General features: G+C 40.2%; 1 protein-coding gene across 6 annotated transcripts in view; it reads right to left on the minus strand.

Annotated features, from left to right (window-relative positions):
• The window catches only part of arvcfb (ARVCF delta catenin family member b), a 256,754-nt gene that overhangs the window by 151,183 nt on the left and 78,925 nt on the right, over positions 1-26,646 (minus strand). For all 6 annotated transcript variants that reach the window (XM_063488912.1, XM_063488911.1, XM_063488910.1 and 3 more), the window contains exon 3: positions 3,247-3,342. The gene's annotated coding sequence lies outside the window, so the exon portion shown is untranslated. The remainder of the gene's footprint in view (positions 1-3,246; positions 3,343-26,646) is intronic.

Here is a 26,646-nt window from a genome sequence, read left to right on the forward strand (position 1 = left end):
GATGTTTCATATAGTCAGAAGACAAATTGGAAATATTAGTAGTATTGCTCCACCTTAAAGTGTCATCGCAGAGCCAGCAGTTTCAGCAATTTAAGAGATTTTTTTTTACCCTTTGCTAAGAAGTCCAATACGTCAAAGCTCTCACGGAGTGTGACTGACAGCTAAGTGATTCATCATAATGACAGACACTTAGCTGCTGTGTTGGATATTTTTGCTCAGCCACAGGAAGCCCTTATAAGCTGCTCAAGAGCTACTCAAGAACATGAAAGTCAGCTTGAAGTGGGACTTACAGACCGTTGCAGATACTATAGTGATGAAGTGATAGTTTATAGTTTCTTTTTGTCTTTGAAAAAATGACACAGGATTCATCAAACACTTGTTATTGAAAAGAACAAGTAAAAAAAAGCATTTTTTTTAAGTGAATTGCTAGGCTGACCATGTAATACATGTTACTGAAAGATGATTGCCATTTCCAGTACATATCTGATATTCTAACTGTAAATAGCAAAGATGCTTTGAACACTTCCAACAGAGACGCAACAGGAAATAAAAGAAAGAAATGCACTGTCACCGGGACTGATCCTCCCTCTGATTTAGTATTCCTGTCGCATTTCTTTGAGGAACATTAAAGTGAGTGCTAATGCCCACAGGAGCATTGTTGAGTGACGCCAGGATAAGCAAAGCTTAGCGAGGTGTGTGGCCTCCATAACTAAACATTTTCACAGCTAGAAGAAAAGAAATTCAGTTGGTGTTTACCTGTCCTGTATAATGTGGAAAATCTTATGCAAGTACTTCATATTACATACAAAGTAACCTCATGGTGAAGAGAAAGTACACCCCTTTATAAAATATGACAAATAAAACCTGAGACAAGCTACAAAACATGACATATACTAAAATGCAGAAGCAGTCTTAAGAAACTAAGCAGACGATTACTGCTTATATAGGATTTAAGAGAGTAAGTAGCAAGTGTGAGCGCCTCAGAAAAAGCAGAGGTTTTACCAGTTTGCTGGTTTGGGCATTCAGGTGTGTGTTAACACAATGCCAAGCAGGAAAGACATCAGCAATGATCTTAGAGTTTGCTGCTGACAGGGAAAGGTTATAAGGCTGTTTCCAAAAGATTCCATGATTCTACAGTGAGAAAGAAAAGAGTCATGAATATATGGAAGGAGGGCGAGCAGAGGCTTTCTATGACAGAGGAGGATGCTAGAGATAGGATCAAAGCGAGGCAGATGAGCCGCTGTGGTGTCCAAAAGTGAGCAGCCAAAAGAAATAGAAGGCTGTACAGTGAGAAAAATTATTCACATGTGAAAAAAATTCAAAACAGCTACCTATCTTCCTAGGAGTGGATGTCCAAGCAAATTCATCCAAAGGTCAGCGCATGCAATACTTAAAAAAATCTAAGAGCTATATCTCACACTCTACAGGCTTCAATTAAATGTTAAAGTTCATAATATTACAATTGGAAGGAGACTGAATAAATGTGGCTTGTTTGTAAGAGTTTTTAATAATAATAATAATAATGGATTGCATTTATATAGCGCTTTTCGGGACCCTCAAAGCGCTTTACAATACCACTATTCATTCACTCTCACATTCATACACTGGTGAAGGCAAGCTACAGTTGTAGCCACAGCTGCCCTGGGGCAGACTGACAAAAGCGAGGCTGCCATATCGCGCCATCGGCCATCACCAGTAGGCGGTAGGTGAAGTGTCTTGCCCAAGGACACAGCGACCAAGACTGTCCGAGCCGGGGCTCGAACCGGCAACCTTCCAATTACAAGACGAACACCCAACTCTTGAGCCACGATCGCCCCCGACTTAGGAGAAAGTCTTGTTTTCTGATAAAAAAGAGAGCATGGTAGCACTGTTTAGCCTGGCCAAGTGGCTCTTCATCTGTCCAGAGAAGTTTGGTCATAAAGCAAAGTGCTACATTTGGTAAAACACTGCAAAAACACCTCATATCAAATGTCAAGCATGGTAGTGGTAGAGTGATGATTTGGGCTTGTTTTGCAGGCATTGAGTCTACCATGAACTCCTCTTTATCCCAAAGTATTGTAGAGTCAGCTTTCCAAACACTGCTTCTGCATTATTGTTAAATAAATACACAAGACTTAATAAATAATATATATAATAAATAATAAAATAAACAATGTCACCTCAAGTTGTATTTACATCATTTTAAGACCTGGTAAATTCTAGAGAATCTTTTATTATTCCCTGATATATAAAACTTTGGACTTGACAGAGGGTGTACTTTCTTTTTACCATGATGTAGATACAATATGCAATATAACTTAAATGCATTCATTTGAATTGTAAGCTCACTAGGACTCCATTACTTTGTTTGCTGTGTTGTTATAAAGCTATATAAAAATGCCAGTGCACTCAAAGACCTCATGAATGTTTATTAAGTACAGTCACTGTGATGCAAGTAGATTTTATGCTATGATTGATCCAGAGGGACTAGATCCTCCTAAACATTATGTGTTTGAGGTTAGCAACAGACTGGCATTAGTAAGTCAGCTAAACTCTGATAACACCCTAACTAAATTAACTGGGAGTCTGTTGAATAAGATTGTGTAACATAGTCTACAGGTTTTGATATGGTGGCCCGAGCTCAGGTAGATAAGCCACAGCAAGGCATCAGAGAAACTGGATTAAAGTCTTAATTTAATCACAGCAGGCACTGATTCATTCATAATTACAATGCATTCTTTTCTGATGATCAAGATATTTGATATTTGCTCTTCTAAAAGCTTCGGAAGAAGCAATGAACTTAATTATTTCCACCACATCAATGTGGAACTTAACTGAGACTTGAGAATTGCTTTTGTCTTGCACTTATATATGACTGACTCACACCTCAAATACTCAATTACACAGTTTGTTTTTAGAAACTGGACCAGAATGACGTCATCTCCCGTTCACCTCTAAAACACGAGAGCTAACATTGCTTTTCTATTGACATTTACCACCAGCGATTTAACTGTGTGGATCGCTGAAATAAGAGCACAGTTACTGGAGAGAAAACGCCTCTCAATGTATTGACATAAAAAGCACATAAGGCACCTGAGCGACAAAGCCAATTGAAAGGAAGCTCCTTCGAGGCACGATAACAGAGAAAGTAAAGTCTCGGATTTGCAAGACAAGGGAAAAAAAAATCAGGAAATGCAATTACAGCAATGATGAACTGAACAAAGTGATTAAAGGAAGCAGGAGGTGTAGAGAGAAAGGGGGGCTTACCTTTGATGTTGGTGAGTGCCGTCAGACCACAAGTAGACTGAAGAGAGGCGTAGCTCTGTTGGAGTCAACTCGTTTGTTCAGTCTGCCAGGGAAGATCTGTGGATTAAACACAACATGAAAAATTAAAGCTGCAAGTAGGACTAATTGGCCCCTTGCACTACATGCCGGGGCTAGCCGCAGTCGAGAAGCTTTATTGTGACATGTAGATGTCAGGGGATGTTGCATAAAGGAGTTTCAATTGCTCTGTAAACTAAAGGGACATGAGAACACCACATAAGGTTACGTTTGTTATTTGTTGGTGCAGCGTGGGATTTTAGTCATCAAACTGTTTAAATAAATTTTTAAAAATGTGCTGAGTTGTTGTGGGGATTAAGGCAATCCAAGATGGATGTTTTGTCAGTTTTGGAATGATGCACACGCTTACTAAATTATCCAAATCATGTCTTTAAAATGTACTGTGGGCCAACAGCTGCTATCTATTTTGACACAACCATGCCTAAGAAACAAGAAACCTTTCCACAGCTAAAATTTGACTAACGGACCACAAAATGTTGAGAAAAATCAATACAAATAAAAAAGATGCTGACACTGCATTGTTGATATGTATTAGTATGCAAAGTCCTGCACAACCACATTTTTTTTCTAGGTAAATGGGAAGTTAGTGCAATGAGTTATTGAAACATGTGCATACATAAATGGGAAGTCAATATTTGGTATGACCACCTGCATTCTTCAGTGCAGCATGAACTCCTTTTAAGAGCCCTTCATAGCTCTCCAGCGCTTGTGAAGGACATTCAAAGCTCTTCTATGGACATTGACTTTATTTTGTTGTGTTCTCTGTCAAGATGACCCTACACTGCTTTAGTAACATTGAGGTCCGGAGTCTGGGGAGGCCAGTCCACGACTGACTGTGCTCCACTCTGTGTTTTTCTATCTATGTAGGCTTTTACTGCAGTGACTATGTGTTTGAAATCATTGCCATGCTGGTGGATCAAAATCTGACCGTACTTTTCTGCGTTCATAATTACATCAATTTTAATAAGATCCCCAACAACACTGAGGCCCATGACAGGGCCTTAACCGTGGTTCAGAGATGGCTGTAGACACTCACCTCTCTCCTCACCTGACAGTTATTTGTAACAAATTTGGAATCAATCCATAAGACCTGTTGATCAGTCCAGATCAGATTCATGACAGCCACCTTTCCACTGAGACCATTTCTGATCGAGGCTTCAGCAAACAGCAGGATCAGCTGAAGGGCCAGATGCATGTTGTTATCCAGTTTCCACAAATTTAAGGACATACTGCCCATGATGCCAAAATACGCCACATTTTAACTAATAGTTTTCACTTTTTTGGCTAATCACTTTGTTGGTGAAAAAACATTCCCCTAAAAATGGTCCCCAATGCCAGCGTCCCCCTCAAAAAGCCTTCTGAGAATCTTCAGAAAGCCTGAAGAACTTCTGCTCAAGACCCCTTTAAAAAATGACAAGGAAATCTGGCTACTTCTTAAATCTGTCATAGAGCTGTTATTCAAAGACATATAAAGCACAATCCCAGGAGGTGCTGTCATGCTTCTTTCCCTAACTCACTTTTAACTTGTAGTGTACCACAAGGTTAAATTTTAGATCCACTAGACCTTTCTGTGCGTCTATATCGAATATGGACAAATATAATTTTCATTTTTTAAAGTTCATAATTCTTTTTTTGAGCTACTTCTTTTTTTTTAGACAGCCATTTTCTTTTTCTGTTCACATCAGTAGGTAGAAAACATGCTGATATTTTTCCAGACGCTAATATTCTCCCAGAAAGACCCCTAGAAAAAAACTGTGCCTGCTGATTTATTCCTAAATAAATACAGGAGACAGACAGAACTCTGACGAAGATGTTATTCTTAATAATGAGGGAACACACTCTCTACTTTCAACCAACCAATATGTCAAGCTGACCTTAATATTCACACTGTAACGCCTCCGAAATATAGACATCACAGACAGAAAGAAAGAAAAAAGGCCAGTGTCCAATACTGCAGTGCAAATTGGTTTTGATGCTTCATACCATGGGATGAATCATTCTGCCATTCACGTAAACCTGTCCAGAGGCTCTTCTTCCTTTGAAGGCTGAGAAAACAAAAGCCTGGCAGCAAAACCGCTGGATTGACTAGACTCTTGAAGATGTCACTGATGATGAAATCAAACACGAGCGTATAAACACTTCCTTGCAGGCCAACTTTCATTTCAGGGCTATGGTTTTAGTAGGATGTAATGGTTTCTTAAAAATTGCCTCATATCAAGAAACACTGCACTCAAGTGCACTCAATAAACACAGTTCCTAAATTGAGTTCATCAGTAGTTCACCTAAAATATTAAATAGTAGCTAGGCACAGATACAACTGGGATTCTGACTGATTTTTGATTTAAAAAAAAAAAACACATTTCAAAAGAGTTACTTGTCTGTGAAGTAGATGAAGCGTGAAAGAAGAAAAAAATTGTCCCACATCACCTGAATTTTAAAGACTTCTTTTTTGGACAATTTAGCAAATATAACCACCTAAAGTCTGCATGAACTCATGGTCAAAATGTGCTACATAAACTACTGCGCTCGCCATGTTAAGTATTTCCAGATGCTGCTCTAACTCCAGGCCAAATATACATCGGTGAGTAGTGATGGCACGCAATGTTTCATTAACTATGATGGGGGGGAAAGTAAACTTTCCTCTCTAGGTTTGAGTTTTTTCTGTGATTAGAATATCTTCCTCCTCTCCAGAGATTCCTGGGTGTGTTCACTTCAAGGACAGATAGGCTCTGAGCACCTTGGATTGTCGGTACAAACATCAAAGGCGAAGCTAAACCCGGCCGCATTAGTTCTCACCTCGTCGCTATCTCTCTCTCTCTTTCTGTGTCTCGTCGGATTCTAGAGGAGGCCTTACATCGCTCTTGAATCGAGATTATGTCAACACACAGTCACGGCTCAGAGTTTCCTTTTGATTCATACGCATTTGATTCTATTTAAAGTGATGCAATGCTCTTGTAAGTGGCAGGCCAGCGGAACAACAAGCCGGTTTGGGAATGAAAAGATCAACAGTCATTTGTGATGAATGAATGAATGACACTCCTGTCTCATCCCAGCTAATGGTGCTTACCTCCCACACAATTCTGTGGAGCTGACCAGAGGTTATCAGTGGGAGACTGTGACTATTCACTTGGCAGTCAAAGCTTCCTGTAGCTAAAGAGGTGTTGGTAAATTGCCAATTCTAACATATTGCTCAAGCTTCGGAGGTCATAATGCTTCAACGTCCATCACTGGGAAGCACGGAGGAATACGAGTGGACAAGAACACATTTTTGTAAGCTAGTAGGTTCAACAAAGTTTTCTGTGTGGGCAAATCACTTCATGCCTCAAGCTGATTTTTATACACACAATATCCCCAGCCAATCACATTTTATTTACACTGGTCTTGGTTCTGTGGATCGTGCTCACAGTCTTCGCCGTTGCCCCTGACGCCGCCACCATCATTTGACAGTAATAAGTGCAGAAATCTCATGCAATATTCGTGCTTCATATCAGCGCCTGATACCTCGCCTGCTGTGTATTATGCAGACAATTGCATATTCTATCACGACTTGTCCCCCTTCAACCCACAGAGCACCCCAGTGTAATTCTGTGATTAATAATGAATGCTGAGTGAGGGTTAGCTAGCGAGCTGACTGACTGACTGAGTGAAGGTCTGGCTGTCTGGGGAATGCTACAATGATCAAGGCCTTTCTTCAGCTGTCAGCGCCTCTTTGCACTCGAACAGAAGAACTGGAGGCGCATACGAAGGTTACTTGTGATTGCATCTGTGCAATCTGACTAATTGTTTGGGCAAATATGTAAATGCAACGTGAAACATAAATGCTAAAATATAAACTGAAGAGGATTAATATGCGTTGGGGTTACGTTCCAACGCAATGTATAACTTAAATTATAAAACAGGTTGTTGGAGATTAAGGTACAAAACCTCATGCATTTTACGATAATGATTCAGAGGACACCACACTGTATTGCTAGGATGTTGTTTGGCATGTTTTAACAGCATTATAGCATTTTACAACACATAGATACACCAGCTGAGATATACTCTGGAGGCAGAAATAACTAACCTCACATTCAAAGAAACTTAACCTAACCCTAACAAAGCACTTTTCGAACTCTAACTATACGGTGCTCTAACAGGAAACCCACCCCAAAACAGCACAGCATATTAGTCCAGAGAGCTATAAGAAAGACACACTGTACCAACACAAAAACAAACTTTATTATGTGGACACAGCAGCTAAAGCCACTGAGAGGAATATTGTTATGCCTCAGGTTTACATACTCAAATAGCCTTCTCTGTCTTCTCATAGATTAAAAAGAAAGAAAGAAAGAAACTTGCACCTTATTGGAGCTTGTTTGGAACGTGCTGTTCTAAGACTGAATCCCCTGACAGCTCTGCATTTCAAGGTAACTGCGCAGCTGAAAGCAGAGCTAAGACACATTGTACTGTAAATGCTCCCCCTGTGTGCAGAATGTGTTTGTAAAGTGCAGCAGCTACACAAGGAAACTACAGAGCGTCATTGTTAGTCCAGACAAACGGAGAGGCTCGGCTCACAAGGAAAAGACGAGAAGCTCAGGTTTCAAGACTCATCATGAAGAGCTGACCTTGGCTAACACTGCTTTAATTTAAGGCAGAAAGAAAATATTCCACCTCATCAGAACTAAATGCCTCTCAAGATGTTAACTAAGAACAAGTGATCAAAAAGAAAAAAAAGAAAAATCCAGGCATAGAGAGAAAGAGTTCCTGCCAAAACAGTGTAACAGAGCTCGCTGAGGAGTTTGAAAGGTGCACACAGGGAAGGAGGAGAAACTGCCTGGCTTGTTTGTTATTTGGACTGCGCACAGATTTAGAGGTCTTTCTTGTACATTTTAGCAGCTGAATTTGTTACACATTTATTACAAGCAGACTGTGAGAATGAAACCATCATTTAGGTTTGTTACATCACAGCTTCATGTTTGAGCTCCCCTTTGCATCCACTGACCTTGTGATAGTAGCAGACACCAGATTATTGACGTTGGCGTTATTTATCCCAGAACCAGCAAAACAAAAGTCGGCACTGTAAGGATTGAGATCATATCACGGTGCTCATGAGGAAACCAAATGTTTCTTCAATACACAACATGTGGGTTCAACATGTGAACCTCAAGGATCAGTGATCAATATGGAGGTGAAATAAGAGTCACACAGTTTCAATCAATAAAGCGATAATCGGGTGACACCGGGCATGCTGTTTAAGTAACTAAAGGCTGCTCTCCATCAGGAGAGCACTCAACAATAATGGTGTAAATGGCAGGGCTGCAGGGAGAAGGCCACTGGAACAAAGGACTCTGCTGTATATCAGCAGTTTGCTAAAGATCACATGAATATCTCAAAAGGTAACTGTAACAATGTTTTGGGGGAGGATGAGACCGAAATATACGTTTTTAGTTTAAGGGAGAAGTCTGCTGTTTGGAGAAAGCAAAATGCTGCACTTGAATACTACACAAAATACTGGCCTTCAGTATAGCAACCCTGTCTCATCTATGAAACATGACGGTATTAGCAGCATTGTTTGGGCCTGTTTTTGTTGCGTCTGAGCCAGGATGGCTTGTTATCATCGATGGAGCGATGAATTCTGAATTATGCAAGCAAATTCTAAAGAAAAATCCCTGGAAATCTTTCTGCGAACACAATATCCTGAGAAAAGAATGACCAAGCCAAAGTCCTGACCGTAGGCCAAAAGAAATGTGGAAATACCTGGAGCCATTTCTTTGCAGTTATTGCAGAAAAACTGAGCCAGTATGCTAAAGTCACATATCTGCATACCTCTGTCACTCATGAATCTGTGATTAAAAGTAAGAAATTGTTTCATTTATATAACTGTCTTCTCTTTACTTTCTATGTACTTTAAAGATTTGTGGGAAAATCGAATGATATTTAGGTCATATTTATACAGAATACGGCTGTAATGCTGGCTATTTCGGCTAATACATTCCTGACCAAGCTGGCTGGATCCAAAGTGACTTGTAAAAGCAATTTCCTAAAATGTACTACTTCTTGTCTCTGCATGTGTTAACGCCAAACTCAGCGCTGATGGGTTCTGGGCCTTTGGCACAGCACGAAATCTGTTACCAGATCCATTTTTGCTCCTCGAGTCCACTCTCCTGTGACACACGGTTTTACTTTGCCAACTCAGGGACAGAATTTCAGTATTAGATGTGGCAGATGAGGTTAGCAGAAACTTCTGTAGACCTAAATGGATATACTATTATCACAGGTAGTGAAAGTAAATCTATCTATCTGTGATTACTGTCTGCGAAGTCGGGAAATCATTCATCACCGTTTTCAAGAACATAATACTCAGCTGTTGTCAGTGGAGTAAAATGATGTCATCCAGCCTTGGTAATGAAAAAAAAGAAGCTGACAACGTCTCCTTCTAAATGATTAATGGCAGTAACGCACTAAAAACGCTGTCACAGACTGATGAATAATCGGTAACGTAAAGCCCTCGAATGATAACGCCGTGACATATCAAATAATCTCAGTTTTAGTAAGATCGAATGATAACACTCAGGTGACAACTGAATAAAGCACAGAGTATGGATTTATGGAATTCTTACAGTGTGTGTGTGTGTGTGTGTGTGTGTGCCCCAGAGAGCGTGATTGTGAATTCAACCACAGCACCTTCAGCATCACATAAGGCATATGGAGGATCAGCCTCCCTCATTGAACAACAGTGCTGCCAAGGAAGGATTTATTTGTGTCTTTTTGTATTTAACTGCTGTTTTCACTCAAACAACCAATTGAGGATTTGCCCATGACAGGCAGCCTCAACCCTGCCTTTGTCAGTTATGTAATGTGTACCACCGCAGCCTGGCGAAACACTCTCCTCTTGTCAGCATATGCAAAGACAGCAGACGACGTTATCTGGGGTATCAGAAAATGAGAAGTGGGAGGGAAGGAGGCAGGTGTATGCTGGAGGGCGTCAAAGCTGTGACAAAAATCAAACACCGTTCTGCTTATTTTTGCAGCAGAAATAAGAATACGAGCCTTCACACTAAGCCAGTCACACTCTTATTACCAAACACAAAGAAAAAGTGGGTAAACTATGAGGTATACTGATCAGAATGTACAAAAATGAATTATACTCGCAGTTAATACTTTAAATCATTTGTTCAAATAGCCCCAGGCTGACAGGATAAAAAAAAATCATATATAGAAAGAATTTAAGCTGTTAAAACTGTTGTCAGTCTAAAATGTTTGATAAAAAAGACTGAAAATTCACCCAGTTTGCCCTTCGGTTGGTTTAAATGATGCATTGAACAACCTTGAATTAAAGGTGACTGTGATGCAGCTCCCTTTTTTTAATGAGTTACAGTTCATTACACAAAAATAAACACTCTGCTTATACCGATTACTGTGTAATTAAGAAGGACATATTGTTAGCAGTGGAAAATGGATAAAAACTCCAGGGAAGAACAAATGATTAATTGTTGACAATCCAAAGTCTAATTGCAGTTAACTGGTGAAAAACACCACAACAACACAGCCATTCATGTGAAGTGGGGCTTGAAACCGGATATGGTTTTGTTTGTGTGTGTGCATGTGTCAGTTTGGAGTGTACCTGAAGGGTCAGTACAGGTTCCACAGCAGCAGCAGAGTCCTCCTCCATTGTGAACGTTTGTTATCCAAAAAAGAAAGTACTGTGCAAAAGTCTTGATTCACCTCTAATTTCTTCATACTTTGCTTCCAAAGAGCAAGACTTTCTTGTAAATCAGTGGAAGGGTGTCTGCCAAGAAGCCATTCTTGAGGGGAAACAGGGAGAAAAGACTGAGGTACCCCAAATTATACAAGAACTGGACTGGAAATATATGTGCAGAGGAGGTCAGGAGAGACACACAATAGTGCGTGTCTACATCTGTAAAACACAGCTGAGGGTCTGTCATGTTTTGGGGCTCCTTTTTAGTGGTGCTGGGGATCTTGTCGAAATTGATGGAATTATAAATGGTGCAAAAGTACAATCAGATTTTGATCAACCATGCAAGCCATCTTTAAATATAATTGGCACAATTGGTACTATCAGTCATGGATTGGCCTCCCCAGAGCATGGAGCTCAACATTAATGAAGGAGCAAGGGATCATCAAACAAAAGGCAGCCAACATCCAAAGAAAAGCTTTGGATGCTTCTAGAAGCCTGGAGATTTATTCCTGAACACTGCTTAAATCAAGCTTGGCTAAGAGAGTTCATGATGTGTTAAAGAATAGAAGCGGTCATACCAAATACTGAATTTCCAGCTCATTAGAATTGTAAAAACTCTGTTTCTTAGCAAACACAAAGAAGTGAGGGTTGGCTCAAGAATTTTGCAAAGTGCTGTCCATCTCAAAATAAATCTACATCAGACGCTATGGTACAATTCAGCCGCTGAAAGGACAGCACCCTGTGGGAGGAAATCTAAATGGAACCAACCACCATCACACTCCTGTTTAAATGAAGCAGCTATTTTTAGAAACACATGTGTACAACACAATTTCCTGAATTTGGCGCGTAAAGATGATCCAGCTGAAGAGAACAAAGACTAAAAACACATCAACGCAATGGCTACATAATCCCACATGGGTCCAAGTTTCCATTTGGTCATATACGATTACACCGCAAAGCACCAGCCACCTTTCATTCCTGAAAATGAAAAATCCAGTCGGGAGATTTTCAGACTTGTGTCCACAAAGTCTCGGATTCAATTATTTGTTCTGCATATTTCCATTTTCTGGGAGCTGTAATTCACTGCAGCAGTTCTCATCTAAGAAAAAGAGCTAAAAGGGAAATGGCTGCTACTGTATAATAGAGTTCAATTTTCACTTCTTTTCATTTTATATTATTTTCAGTTGGACCCATGTGGAGAAAAAATGTAATAGGAAACTATATAGACATTACATTATTAGATTGTTATTAATGCTTAATGATTGTGTATGTAGTATTTCACTCTAGCCAGACGAAGTGAATCAAGTCTAAACTACTTTAATGACAGTTTAGTCCATTGAAGGCTCCTAAAAAAGCTCACAAGACAAAACTATGACTATCAACGTGACTAAATGAATTTCAAAGACAAATTAATTTATAGTTACAAGCAATTACTGTTAAAGTAAACAAAAATGACATTAGTAAGAGACTACATGTATGTTTTTTTTGTTTGTTTTTTTACATTTATCAACCTTTACAAAATATAGTTCATTCCACATAGTTAAGGAGGAAAAAAAACCCCATGATTAATAGTTAATAAGTGCATAGTTAAACTGCTGATAAGTGAATAATAAAGTATTAATCTTAAAGCAACAAAAACTACTGACACAACCAAAATTATTACAACTATGTGCAATGATCTTGCAGCCTTGATGCCTTTGAAATAGTTGTTTTGAAGACGGGCGGCCTCTTCTGCAAACACTTGCAACCTAGTATCACAGCAAAATGTTTAATAGGCACAACAGTGTCTATTAAATTTCACGTTTTGGAGAGGCAAAGCGTGAAATGTCCACGCATGCAGAACTTGCATTACTGCATGCAGAAGTTGCACTACCAGCAGGGGGAGATAATATATTCGAAGCCACAAAGTCAGTAGAGAGCTAAAAACGTATGAAGTATATTTCAGGGTCCTTAATCACCAGAAACGATTAACCTGTAAATGTGTTAATAATGTCTGTTTAAACACTTTGCCGTGATTATTTACATGTTGGCTTGAAATAAAATATCTCCCTCTGCTGCTACTGCAACTTCTGCATGTGTGTCTATTATACACTTTGTCGTAAAACAACTTTGGTGGATCAAGGTGGCAAAACATTACATAACCTGGAGACAGTCTGCTATCAGTTTGTGATTAACTAGAGTCAAGTTGGCAATTTGTGTTAATATGTGGCTTAAATGTGACAAATGAGCAAAAAAAACCAAATCTGTTGCAGTTTGTTGTGAACCTCTTGCTCCTTACAAGAAATTGTGTTTATTTTCTTGAAACCTGGGAGAAGCAACAAAGTAAATGGCCTTGAGATTCACACCCAGGACTCTGCGTTCACTTTGGCATGTGGATTGCATGCTCAACCCCAAAACAGTAACAATAATACTCTTTTTAACAATTATTTTTTTTAAAAAATCAAAGCTTTTATTAATGCTCTAAATAGTCTATAAACTCTTAAAGTACCCTGGGTCCTTATGAATAGACTGTAAAGTAATGACTAATAACTGTGCTCGTAATGAATAAGTCCTAAAACCTTGCACGCCAGAAATGAGGTCAGTAGTTAATGTGAGTTTTAGAAATTTTTATCTTATTTCTTATATCTTATGAAAATCTTATGTTTCACTTCGTGCAAAATATTGAATAAATACCCCACTCCATATAGCCCATATGCTGATTTTTTTAATACGTTACTAAGGTCAGGCAACTGTGGTGCTTTTTAAAATAGTTTAACATTCATGTGAAATGTTGCTTTCCTCTGTGCAGATTAATTCCATTCAATTTTATTTATACAGCACCAAATCACAACAACAGTCGCCTCAAGGTGCTTTATATTGTAAGGTAGAGCCTACAATAATACATTAACATAGATTAGCAAAACATGTGTCACAAGTACAGCTTCACTTTCATAGATGTTTGAGTTGACACAAGACAATAGCAGCCGTTGCACAGTTTTTCTTGGCCTTTTTTATAGTGCAGCTAACGGTGTGTTTTCAGGTGATTGAATAGGTTACTTGTGCTGCTTTGTGGTGCAGACACAGCTCTACAGCGCTCTTGCATATGATTTGCTCTTGGACTCTGTTCTTGGATAACATCACTTGCTCTAAATCCTAATACGACTAAAGTATTTCCAATGGATGATGATCTGCTTCTAGAAAAAGTAGAAAATGCTCTTCATTTTCTGCTGTGCCATATATTTAACTTTTGTTTCAACAGTCTATTATCTCTTGTATATTTGGTCTTTTAATGTAGTGTTACTTGTTCAGACTACATCCAGGAAACGTCAGGTTCAGGAAACAGCTGTGACTGGTGCATGCAGACACGTTGTCAGGCAGTGATTTAGGGAGCGCTTGATTTGCTTTTACTTTGCATTTTATTGCTGAAGCTCTGGGTTCAACTAGTATCATATCTAGCTCACATGTCACAACAAGTAGAAATTTCTCCATTCAGTACCAAATAATGGATCATCCATCATTAATGTTAGTAATTAGACGTTTCGTGGACATTTAAAATGTGACAAGCGGCCCAAACAAGGCGTAACCTCTTTGCAAAAGGTAACAAGCTAAAACTGCAGGGACCACACATGTTTTAATTTTGCGTGATCTTTTTCAATCTTTCTTATGTAGGATCATAAACAAAAAAAAGAAGATAGTAATTACAGGAACAAACAAACTCGCCAAAAAAAGAGTACAGTAAAATATGGCTCAAGTCCTGTGTGGTAGAAGTATAATGCAGCATTAAATCGAAATACTGCAGACTGAGCTCAGAGCTAAAGAATTCGTGTTGCCCACCCTCTCCTCAGCCTGCTTCACTTGTGCTGTTACACTGAAAAAAAGGGATTGGCCATCTCTTGGATTTATGTAAGCATCTTGCGTGTATTTAACACAATTGCCTCATGCTTTAAAGTTAAGTGTGACCTGTCCAGGGTGTACCCTGCCTCTTACTCTATCACTTCCGGGTTATGCCCCAGCCCCCCTGCAATCCGTATAGAGATAGGAGGACGGTAGTCGTTGTAGATCCATTCAGTTCTTATGTTAACCAGACTCTAGACTTTGTTGAACATTATGTAATATGAAGACAACATATAGTATTTAAGTGACCAAGTAGTATTGGGGTAAAAGTTATTGAATAGTGTTGAAATAACATGACAAAATTGCGAAGGATTAAAAAATTCCAAAAGCTCACCTTACTTCATCTAAACATGTTTCAATCGCGTTTTATCAACACAAAATGAACAGGTTTATTGAATATGAATAAGTTGCGTTGATTTAACTCAGCTGTTTAAGTTTCTGCCAAAGCAAAAAAGTTATGTGCAACCAATGTCCACTATTGAATGAAGTAAATCCAACATGGCCTGTTTTTCAGTGTACTGTCAGTCTCACTGCACAGTCTTTTGCTTCAAAGCATCTATGAATCAGCAATACTGAAAGCTGCACTCAGTTTGGAGAAAGGTGGAAGGTGATGTGGGGGGGGATGAAACTTGTACAAAGAGCTAAAGGATTCATAATGTATCGATATTCTTTCACAATGTGCAAGCTGGGGCAGTGGCACCAATGGGAGGGTAATCCAAACTGTCTCTGAGCCGTCACCGGGCTAGATTGGGAGCCTCAATCCAACACTGCTCCATGTTCAGCACCATCCTGCTCTGCTCCTTCCTGAAAAAGCCTCACACCAATAGGAAAAAACAAAAACCCTGCAATGACTCAGTTCTTACATTTGATGGTGTTTGCAGACTCGTACCTCAAATCAGTCCAACCTAGATTCAGCTGCATCCAAATGTCACTGCTGTCAAATGAAAGTGATTCAAGTTTTCCTTGAATAAAAACATCTTTGATTCTTCTTTTCGGAGTATTTCTGAGTAAATGCTGCCATTTATTCATCACATTTCAGCTAAGAAATCAAAATTAAAGTTAATATTGTTTGCCACACGTTTTTCTCTCCTAAGATCAATTTGACCCTTTTGCCTTACCTCTCTGTGGCGGACTTCTTAATTGAACAGGTCCCACAGTCTATGCCAGCTTGGCTCTAAAAAGCAGCTCAACACTGGCCAGAGTTTTACAGCTATAATTTAGCATCAGATGTCAGGGCATTGTACAGAGGCCTTACCAGAGAGAGACAATTAAATCCTTGTTTACCCAAATGAATCATTAACTATTCCGGAAAAATAGACATCCTTCTCTGAAGAGCTACCACCAGGCATTTTATTTACAAAAAGCCTATTGTTGACGGTGATTACCAGAGTCAGAATGAGGAATCCATAAAAAATGCCCTTTGTTAAGATTTGCATCCTTTCTTTGTTGTGCTTTTTGGCTGGTGTTTGCAGCTTTTTTTCTGGCTGGAAGAAAAAGCTGTCCTGCTGCTGTGCAACAGTCATTATGTGACATACACACATCAGCGCTGACAAACAACTGATGATTATAGAGGGGGGGAGCACGAGGAGATGTCAATAAGAGCAGGAGAGAAAGGGGCAGAGGCAGGCAGCCTTAATTTCTGCTGACATTGACGGGAAAAACCTGGAACAGTCTGACAAAAACTTCAGCATCTGTGCGTGACAAAAATTCCTCCTAAACGCAACAGTCGTCTAACAAACACAAACTGAAACATCCCCCCAAAAAAGACCAAAAAACAAGTGAATCCTTCTGAGGGAATTTGTCAGGGTGGATGATCAAAGACTGTATCCTAGTATCTGATATGCTCATAGAGTGCAGTTTGTTATTGCAACCCTCTGCTGTCTCCTTTGAGCAAGGCACCAAACCTCAACCGAGTGCTTTCTCCAAAGCAGTTCCCATGTATCAGTTTACGTAAAGGTATCAGTGTACATTAGGGGTGGGGGTGGGGTTTCCTAGTGAATCATGGAAAAACACGGGCTAAAGGAAAATGACCAAAATAAAAGGCTGTAATATTGCGGTTCTCTGGTGAGTATTTAAAGGACCAAAGACGATTTTCTCACCCTCATTTTTAGGTAATGCTCTCTTAATCTGTGCAAAGCCCAGAAGAATCTATCAGCACTATCTGGGTGATTAAAAATGGCTTTTCCAGCTGCAATGGGATGGAGCAGGAAGCTTACTAGGGGAGCTCCAATTTTCACGACCAAAACCTTGTGAAGGTGGGCACGGACTTAACAGGAAAAAAAAGAGCTACACACTATCAGATTATCAGAATTGGCATGTAAATGAGGGTTGATGTACATCATTCTTGCTAAGCATTTCAGACATAATAAAGCAATTTCCTATCTGATTATAAACTTGGGGGGAAAAGTCCTTTAGAGCGGGAGGGCTATTAATCTTTTAAACTTTAATTTGATTTGAAAATGAGTTTATGACTACAGTGTGAGCGGAGTGACCTTTCTGTAGGTCAGTACAGGCAGTGCAGGGAAGGAAGATAAAGTAAACAAAGCTTTGGTGTCTTTAAAAAAAAGTCTACGAAAGAGTATATTCGTGTTTATATGCTTAAAGGCGCTCTAATCCATTTATATATTAAATAAAGAAATTAGTATGCGTAATGTGAAAATTGTTGCTGATACAGCGCCACAGCTGACTTTCCTGTTTTCTTTCACTCCCATTGTTCTCATCCATTCCCTTTTCCATTCACAGCAGGCAGATCATTTTCCGTGAAAAATCTCTGATAAACATTCTACCCACTGCACACAACCGACCCAGCAGCAAATGGAAAGTTAACAATTAGCAGGTGAATATAGTGGACAATTTAGCAGCAAAAAGAGCCACAGGGGTTGGTGGAATAAAGCTGGATGTGGAATTTGCCAGGTGACCCAAAAAAAACCCAACAAAAAACCCTCCAAAAAACTCTAAATAAACAATAATGCCGCTCGAGTTGCAAACTGACAGCTTTCCAAACACACACAGTTAACACATAAAGTTTATAATGGTAGCTTAAAGCTTCGCCAAATGACTGTATGGGGATTCAGCGTCAAACCAGTTTAGTGTTGCAGCTACTGTTTAGTCCATGGACCATAAAATCCACACACATCTAAAATATATAAAAGCAGAGTTGCTCCTAAAAGGACAGACAATAACTGGACAGGTGTTTTATTTAAAGCTGTCAGATTAGAGTGTCAGAAAGCAACTGCTTATAATACCAGGGGTGTCAGAGGACTTATCAGCTTTAAGGATGATTTAAAGCTGCTAATGATAAATGCTTCTCTTGCTGGATTTATTTTCTTCTCTCTTCAAAGTTTCTCTTGTTTGCTGATATCTCCTCTGTGCTACCGATGACGGCTTTATAAAAATTAGCTTTGAATCTGAAAAGGAAAACCTCTCCCTTTTGTATACCACTTTAGCCTTACCTGACTACAGTGTGGTGTCATTCACAGCTGCGTTAAAATGTTAAAAAGTAAAAATCGATTTGGTTTCACAACAAAAAAGCCTCACCGGCACAGCTGCAGTTCGCTCAGCCTAATGTGATCATTTGTTTAGCATCCAGACGACACTGGGAGAGCAATGCACTGATGAGCTGGCCTCAGCCCCGCTGCAGCAAGCTTGCTTGGCCACTGATAACAGGGCTGGAGCTGAAGGGGAAGAATCCCATTACAAATAGCGGCATTAGATCTGTCAGATTGTGCAGCTGGGGTGTTACATCTCCATTGACCCTGCACTACCTTAGCTCCCCTCTGGGGTCGGAGCGTTGCCCCCTCCTGGGATAAAATGTGCAACTGCTCTTTTTGAGGAGACTGCTGGAGCCTTGGCAACAAACACACACACAGACACACACAGTGACCCTGCAAGAGGCTAAGCTTTGTGATGTAACTCTCTGACTGAACAAATTAAAAGATATGCAAACCGAGGTCATCGAGGTTACTTTGTTACATGAGTAACCAGGCTCTGAATTAAGACTTCAAACACAGTTAAGAACTCTGCTGTTCTTATGTTTAACAGGTGCAGTACAAGCATTTCAACGAACTGCTGGCCTGTATAACACAAGGATCGATAAAGGCACAAATATATATCCTGTGCAGTCGGAACTTCATTCAAACAGCATTTTGACCTACATCTCTAGATTGCTTGATGGTAAAAGGGCTGAAAAAACAAGAATAAGTGAGACACTGTTTTCCTTCATCTGCAATAGAACCGAACTCTTTTCACTCTTTGAAGTAACTCAAGGTTTATGGGTCTTCTTCTTCCTAGCGGTTTATATCCCGCGATGCAGGGTTCGCTATTTTGCATGCCTTCCTCCACTTCTTCCTATCCAGGGCGTCTTCTGGTGTAACATTCGTAGCCTTCATATCATCATCACTAAGGACAACATGGCCGTACCATCGGAGCCTCGCCTCTCGCATCTTGTCTGTGATTGGTGCACTCCCCATCGTTTCCTGACATCTTTGTTCCTCGCTCGGTCAAGTCGTGTGAGACCCAGAGGCCATCTCAGCATCTTAATCTCCACGGTGTGAGGGGCTTGTTCGTGTTTGGTCGTCGCTGGCCAGCACTCTGACCCGTAGAGTGCCACTGGGCGCACGATCGACTTATAGACTTTCACCTTAAGATAGATTGGCATTCTCTTGTCACATAAGACTCCACTGGTCTGACGCCACTTCATCCACGCTGTGTTGACACGGAGTCTGGCGTCTGGTAGAGTTTCGCAGTCCAAGGTGACAAGGGACCTGAGGTACTTGAATTGGGAAACTTCAGTCAGCGGCACGCCGTCGATAGTGATGGTACTGTTGGTCTGGGGGCCGCATTCAAGGTACTCAGTCTTCTTGATGTTCAGGCGCATGCCATTTTCGGAGAGCCGGTCTTTCCACGCTTGTGTTCGGGTTTGCAGGGCTAGGCAGTTTCCTGTTTCTGATAGGCACACATCATCTGCATACAGGAGGCTCCATGGATGTGGTGATTGCAGATCAGCCGTCGCAGTGTCCATACAGAGGACAGCAGGGGCGAGAGGGCCGAGCCCTGGTGGACGCCAACGGTAATTGGGAAGGCTGGTGATGTTCCCGCTGAACATTGGACCGTGCTTGTGACATTACGATAGAGCAGCTGAGCCCATTTCACATAAGCTTCCGGGGCACCATGAGTTTGTAGTGCTCGCCAAATCAGCTCGTGGGGGACCCGATCGAATGCCTTTTCCAGATCCAGGAAGGCCATTTGTACCGTCTTGTTCTTTTCTCTGTGCTTTTCTATCAGCAGTGGGTAACTTGGTTTATATGAAACTTTGTTCATATTATGGCTGTTTCACCCAAAGGAATACAAGATTTACCAGATGATCCTTGGTTCATCGTCAGGGCAAAAACAAAGCAATTCCATGTTATTTATTTTCCTCCCAAATAAAAAGAATATGTAATCGTGTCTGTTTGTTAGCAGTCTAGTGTTGACAGTTTTCAAGATATCATTTTCAAATTTTGTGTGATTGTAGATACCAATTACTGCTCACATTGATTTAATTTCAGTGAAAACTGAGTCAAGGTAAAGGTCACACCAAATGTGAAAATTAGTATAAACTTTATATTACCCACAATTTTTTATGAATCGTCTTCAAAGCTGAAGATGGGGGGGTGGGGTGTTCAATCTGGATGCGCTTGTATATTTTGCCAAACAACTTTAGGTTGAAATGCACAGGCTAGATTATGTTTTACAGCAGACTGTTTTCAGGTTAAGGCGACGCTACATGTTTCCAACACATTAAGCGAAAGGACTTGGAAGTTACGTTTTCCCTGTGCCTCCAGGTTCTCCCGATCCCACTTGGCTGCATTTCTCTAAATGTAATGTAAACTTCCAGGGGACTAATTAGAGCTCTTTGCTAATTGCAGCATCAAACATATTTGGCGTATGTATCTCATCTAGCTTCCAAAAGTGTAAATTCTGAATTAAATCTGCAGCTTCGAAATTACCTTAATGAAGTTCAAACTGCAACCACATTGAACAGAAGTTGTATTTCCATCCAAAGATCTCTGAACTTTAAGTACCAGGAAGCTTTGTAAGGAACTCAAGGCTTTCTCAGGGCCACTGGTTAAAACACAACGTAAAGACCAACAAAGATTAGGCACCAAGAACCTATGGCTATTTTCTCAAATCTACATAATAAAGAGTTCCACTCCAGTCCACACTATCATCAGAATGTAAATCTACTACAATATTGATACCATATAAGGCAAGGGACAGCAGTATTTATGTCATAATTTGCTGCTTTGCAAATGAGGTCACTGAGTCAACAGACAAGCAAAACGGATCCAAAATGCCCACAATGTTAGACTTTTAGCAGTTGATCTCGCAAGTAACTGTGAAGACTGACAGTAAGGTGACTGAGTTGGAAAGATTGACATAAAAAGCTCAACTAATAAAAACTGTTAAGCATCTAAAGTCCCACCCCCAAAGTTCCTGAACTTTGAGAAAGGAGTAACCCTTGAGGCAACTTCCCTAGAACTTAATTTAGACTCTGGTCCCTGTAGTATCTCCAAAGGTTTGTAGTCTCTGGTGAAATTTCCTGCTGTGGAACTAGAGCTAAAAACTAATTAAAAGGGTTAGAAGCTTGTGCGCAGCTTCTGTGACATTGTCACTGTGTTTGGGCACATTTAGAAAGTGTGGAGGATTATTTTTCAGCTGCAAAAGTCATTGGGGCTTCTAGAGTGAAATCTAAAATTGGCAGAATATTTAGAGATTATAGCTAAAAGAAGATAAACATGATCATTATGTATTACAGGTAACGACTACAATCAAAGTAGGAAGAGTGGACAGCAACACTCTACTCCAATAATCTGTTTATTCACAGCAACGGAAAGCTAAATGCAAACAGTATAATCCAAATAAGATGATCACCAAAGTAATAGGGAATAGCTAGAGCACTCTGTGTGTTAGCAAAGCTACTGTTATCCTGCACCTGCAGGAGGTGAAAGAGGTGAAAACCTGAAGGAGGAGGAGGAGGTGGGGGAGGTCGGGAAGAAAGAAATGAGCCGGGACATAAGTGGCATTGATTGAACTGGTTCATGTCCACCCTCATTCATAAACAAGGCTAACCTGCCACATGTTTATGGACGATCTGTCTCGATGACAATGGAAAACGCTGGCACGCATCCCAGAACACCTGTGAAATGCACTCTAATGACAGTTAATCACACAAACACAGAAAACAAAGCTAAAAATCAAAGATTTACACGTATCGGGCTCACAGCGAGTATCGACAGATACTAAGGAGGCCATTTGCCTCATTTGAATTTGGAAACTGTTTTTTTTTTTTTTTTTTTTCAGGGCCGGGCAGTGATTACAAACACAATGTTCAGTATTGATTAATAAAGAGGCGGCTTTTTTGTTGTGCAAATGGAGGTGAAATAGGTCCAACAAATTACAGATAAAACGTCATTCGAGACTCAAAGAGAAGACAAACGTGATCACGATCATGTCTGATGGCAAAGATAAAGTTCAAAGACAGATTTCAAAATCTGTATCGACTTTGATCACTCTATCGTGTTTGCACAATCAAATCAGAACAAAGACAGATATGCTTCACGCTTTCAATAAAAAAAATGCGTACAATAACAGCTGAAATACGAGATTGTTTTGCACCAGTAACACAGGCAAATTATTCTTGACATGCAGTCAGTATCACAGAGCTGTCTGGCATGGTAGCAGGAATCAAAGAGCATTCTTGGAATAGCAATTACAGACGTGTCTAGGGAAATAAAGGCAAACTATGGACATAGTCAAAATGATGCATGTACAGCATTCTTATCAAAGTCGAAGCCTGAAGCTAGAATGGTCTGCTTACAGGGAGGCTCTCAGCTGACTGAGAAATGGCAGCTGTAGGGTATCACAAAAACAAAACACAAATTAGTCTCATATCTTGGCCGGGAAGGAGTGCACGGATGTTTGCTTAGACATGATGCCTCACTGTAATCACTTTGATCAAAGTGCTGACAGTTAAGTGTGCAACAGACTTCTCAGATTGTGCAAAATCCCAAATGTGAGCTGATACAAACAAAGAACTCTTAATTAGCGTTAAGATCACAGAGGGTATGCGAAGTGACGGAGGTTGCAGTTCTCCTTCAGTTTCTGTGCATCAGTCATGCAAGGTTGAATTCATGAGTCGCAGATGGAAGATGCCATTGCTGGTTCTCTGCGCATGCACAGCATTTTTTTTCTTTTGGGGGGGGATGTCTTCTGGGGCTCACCACCACACAGAGAATGTGTGGTCCATGACTCTCGGAAAGACTGACAAACCACACAGACGTGCAGTCTGATTCACATAGGCTTCGTCTCTCAGGGAGCTGTGAGAAGAGTTCACGGTGCATGTGATCCCATAGGACATCACAGTGAGTCATGGAGCCCTGCTCCTTGCTCAAAACAAAGACATACAACAGGTCTCTATAATTCAATACATTTTAAAATTGAATATATTTAAACAAAAAACATGAGTCACTTTAAGGCACAAGCACCATAAACATGAAGGAATTGATCCCAGGGACATCACAGTACACTAGAGTAAACAGTTTGTGTCATTTGAGATGATTTTCAGACTGCTTGCAGAGGTAGTTCGAAGTTACGTGTCATTTTAAAGTACTTATTACCCGACTTGAGTATTTCTACAATAGATAATAATAATGTTGTATTTTTTTCTTCCCATCTATATTTAAAGCAATATTTTGAGACATACTGTAGGCTGAGTGACTATCATGAGAATTGGGTGAAAATATTACATTACATTAGCACCACCCTTCTGTCTGTGTTACAGCCAGAAAACTGTTAACATACACTATCAGGAGCTAACTTAACTGTCACCCAGCAGATGGTAAACCTTAGCATTAGCACAAAAGGAGTCATAATGCTAATGGACTGCAGCCAGGAGACAGTTAGCTAAGCCTAAGACAGGAGGAAACAGCTGTATTAGTTGCCACCAGCCAAATGTAGGTAAATATTCACTCTCCTTTAGCTCCATTTTCGGTTTCTATAACCTCCTGAGGGAATTATCTTATTCTTCAGCTGTTAAATGCTTGGCTGTTCATTAGCTGCACACTTACTGCCTTTAACTGCAGTGCAGATAGCGTGCCATGGGTTTTTAGACCTGGAAAACAAAACAGAGCTGCAGCTTATGGTTCTAATTCTCTCTGTTTGTCAGAGATTGTCATAGAAAAAATTTATTTATTTATTTTTTATCACAATATGGATGCAAGTGAAATAATCTGATTTGTCGCCTTTCACATGGGATTAACACGATTAGAGTAATTTAGCCTTTTCTGTTTTCTGGCACCAAACGTGCCAACAATGAGCAAGTGACCATCAGAACTGGACCACAGAGGAATGGTCGAAGGTAACCTGGTCTGATGTATACCATGTAATCCTTTCATGGAAATAGTATTCCCAAGATGCTAACATCTTGATGCCAGATACCAAAGCACACCTGGTCCAGTGGACTCGATGAATCAGAGGTGTTTTTGCAGCAAAAGGGGGACCAACACAATATCAGGCAGGCGATCATAATGTTATACCTAATCAGTGTATAATAATACAGCTGGTTAGCTGGTGTTGTCTAAAGCCATATAGTGGACAGTGACCTTTTACAGTTTTCTTTTCTTTTGTGTATTTCTGTAGCTTGAACCATCTTAAGGGAAATCTGACATTTGCCCGAAATCTGATTACTTTCAAAAACTTCTCTTCTTCAGCCAACTTCAAGATGCACTTTGCCCTATATTTCTTCTGGGCTTTTTAACTTCTGTACTTCAGGTGTTAGTTCATCATGAATGCTCTTTGAATTCCCTTTTTGTTTGAAACAAATTTTCCTTTGTGGTCAATAGTTATAAAATACTTCTTGCACTTGCATTCTGTTTACAACTTTCACGTTGACAATTTAAATATACATGTAGAAATTTGACTACTGACCCCTGTGGACACTGTCGATTAATAACCTCAGCCAGTGACTGTGAAATATTGTCTACAGTTTTTGAGCAAATGTGGCAGTTTTTGATCAACAATAACAGCCTGAGGCCAGAGGAAATCTCAAGATGATGCAACCAAAGATAAAAAAATAATTATCAACTGGCCTGTATTGTGGATTACAGAAGTAAGAAAAAGGGATGGGAAACTCAAATTCTCCCATTCCCAGTTCCCAGGAAGTGAAGTGTGTGATGATGGAAATTAAACAAAGTGGTATAAATCAGTGGTTCCATAATTTCCTTAGGGATCAATAAAGTATTTTGATTCTTATTGATCAGTTCCAAATAGTTTTTGCCACAGGGCTCTGCTGTTGTGTTATGCAACTGTTCAATAAAAGCTTCCCAAATTGTCTCTAATTACCCCTAACATCAGATTGCAAGGCACCCTGTGTTTCTTCCCCCAGCAGACAACAACAGCACACACAATATTCAAAATTATGTACAACGATTCGTCAGAGGGATCTATTATCATACAGGCACCAGAGCACAGAGTGCAAAGAACAGCAAACTTTGGCAAACCTACATATAGTTGCCTTTGTTTGTACTTGAGCCTTTGACTGCCTTATGGAATATAGGCTGCTGATAAAGTGCGCGCATCCATCCCCTTCTGTCTTGGGCCATCTGGATCCAGGCGATGCCATGGCAGTCATCCCGCCTTCATCTTCCCTTCAGGGCAGCACATTACCACCAGCCAAATAAAATTTGGATGCGGCCAGTAAATCTGTCTGCTCTACCAGCCACTTTGGCAGGTCACCAAACTCATTCAGCGGTTCTTTTCTATTCTGAAAATCTAGTCAATTGTCAAAATACTGAAAGTTTTGGGTAGATTTTGAAGGCTTAGTCAGTGTAGCCTCCTTACTTGATTGACTTGTGAGCTTCACGTCATACCAAGTTTCCCACCCATTGTTGCTTTGGTTGTGTTTGTCGGGGCATGAACTCCAATGGATTGCACATGCTCGCACGAGCATTAATCACGTATTCCTTCCTAAACGTTTGCTCATTTTCAGCCTGCGCTGGCTGCGATAATCACCTCCTCTGAATCATTTCTCCATCTTGGATAATTTCAACTCATTATTTCACCAGTTGTTCTCTGTGAGAGATGATTCAGCCTCTTTAGCACTTCCATGTTTGGCTTCCCATCATAGTGAGACTCAAAGTTGAATTTCCCTTGGTTTTATGGAAGGGAGGAAAGTCTGGCCAGGTTTCCTGCACATCACTCCAGTGTTCGTTGAGTCAGTAAAGACATACTTAGAAGGCAGTGCCAGCAAAAGCACTGATAGTTATGCATGGCCAACATAAAAAAAACAAAAACACCCAAACAATCTGTTTCATCTCAGCACTTGTTGATGTTGCCTGCCGCAACAACTGCTGCAGGTGTGCATGTGCTAAACACACCATTTCCTTGCTTTGACAGATGCTGCTCTCCACCACATGCCACTAGCTCCAATCCTTGGAGAGCCTCCAGTGAAACAAACAACATTAATAGAGAATATAAAGCTACACAGGGTCCCCACACATTTGGAACATATGGGGCACACGGTGCATGCTCAGATTGGAAAAGAGGGATTCATCTATTTCAAATGGAAGGCTGGAACTGTGCAAGGAATACGTTTATTCCTAAACACTGGCTACATTGTGTTAGGAGGCAGACATGTGAGTTACTGATGATCCAACAGGGAGAGAAGTAGAAGCAGAAAAAGCTGTACATACATAGAAGGACCATTGTAATGTTGGGAGTACTGGCTCATGTAA

This window comes from Pelmatolapia mariae, linkage group LG12 (assembly GCF_036321145.2).
Source record: "Pelmatolapia mariae isolate MD_Pm_ZW linkage group LG12, Pm_UMD_F_2, whole genome shotgun sequence".
NCBI lineage: Eukaryota > Metazoa > Chordata > Actinopteri > Cichliformes > Cichlidae > Pelmatolapia > Pelmatolapia mariae.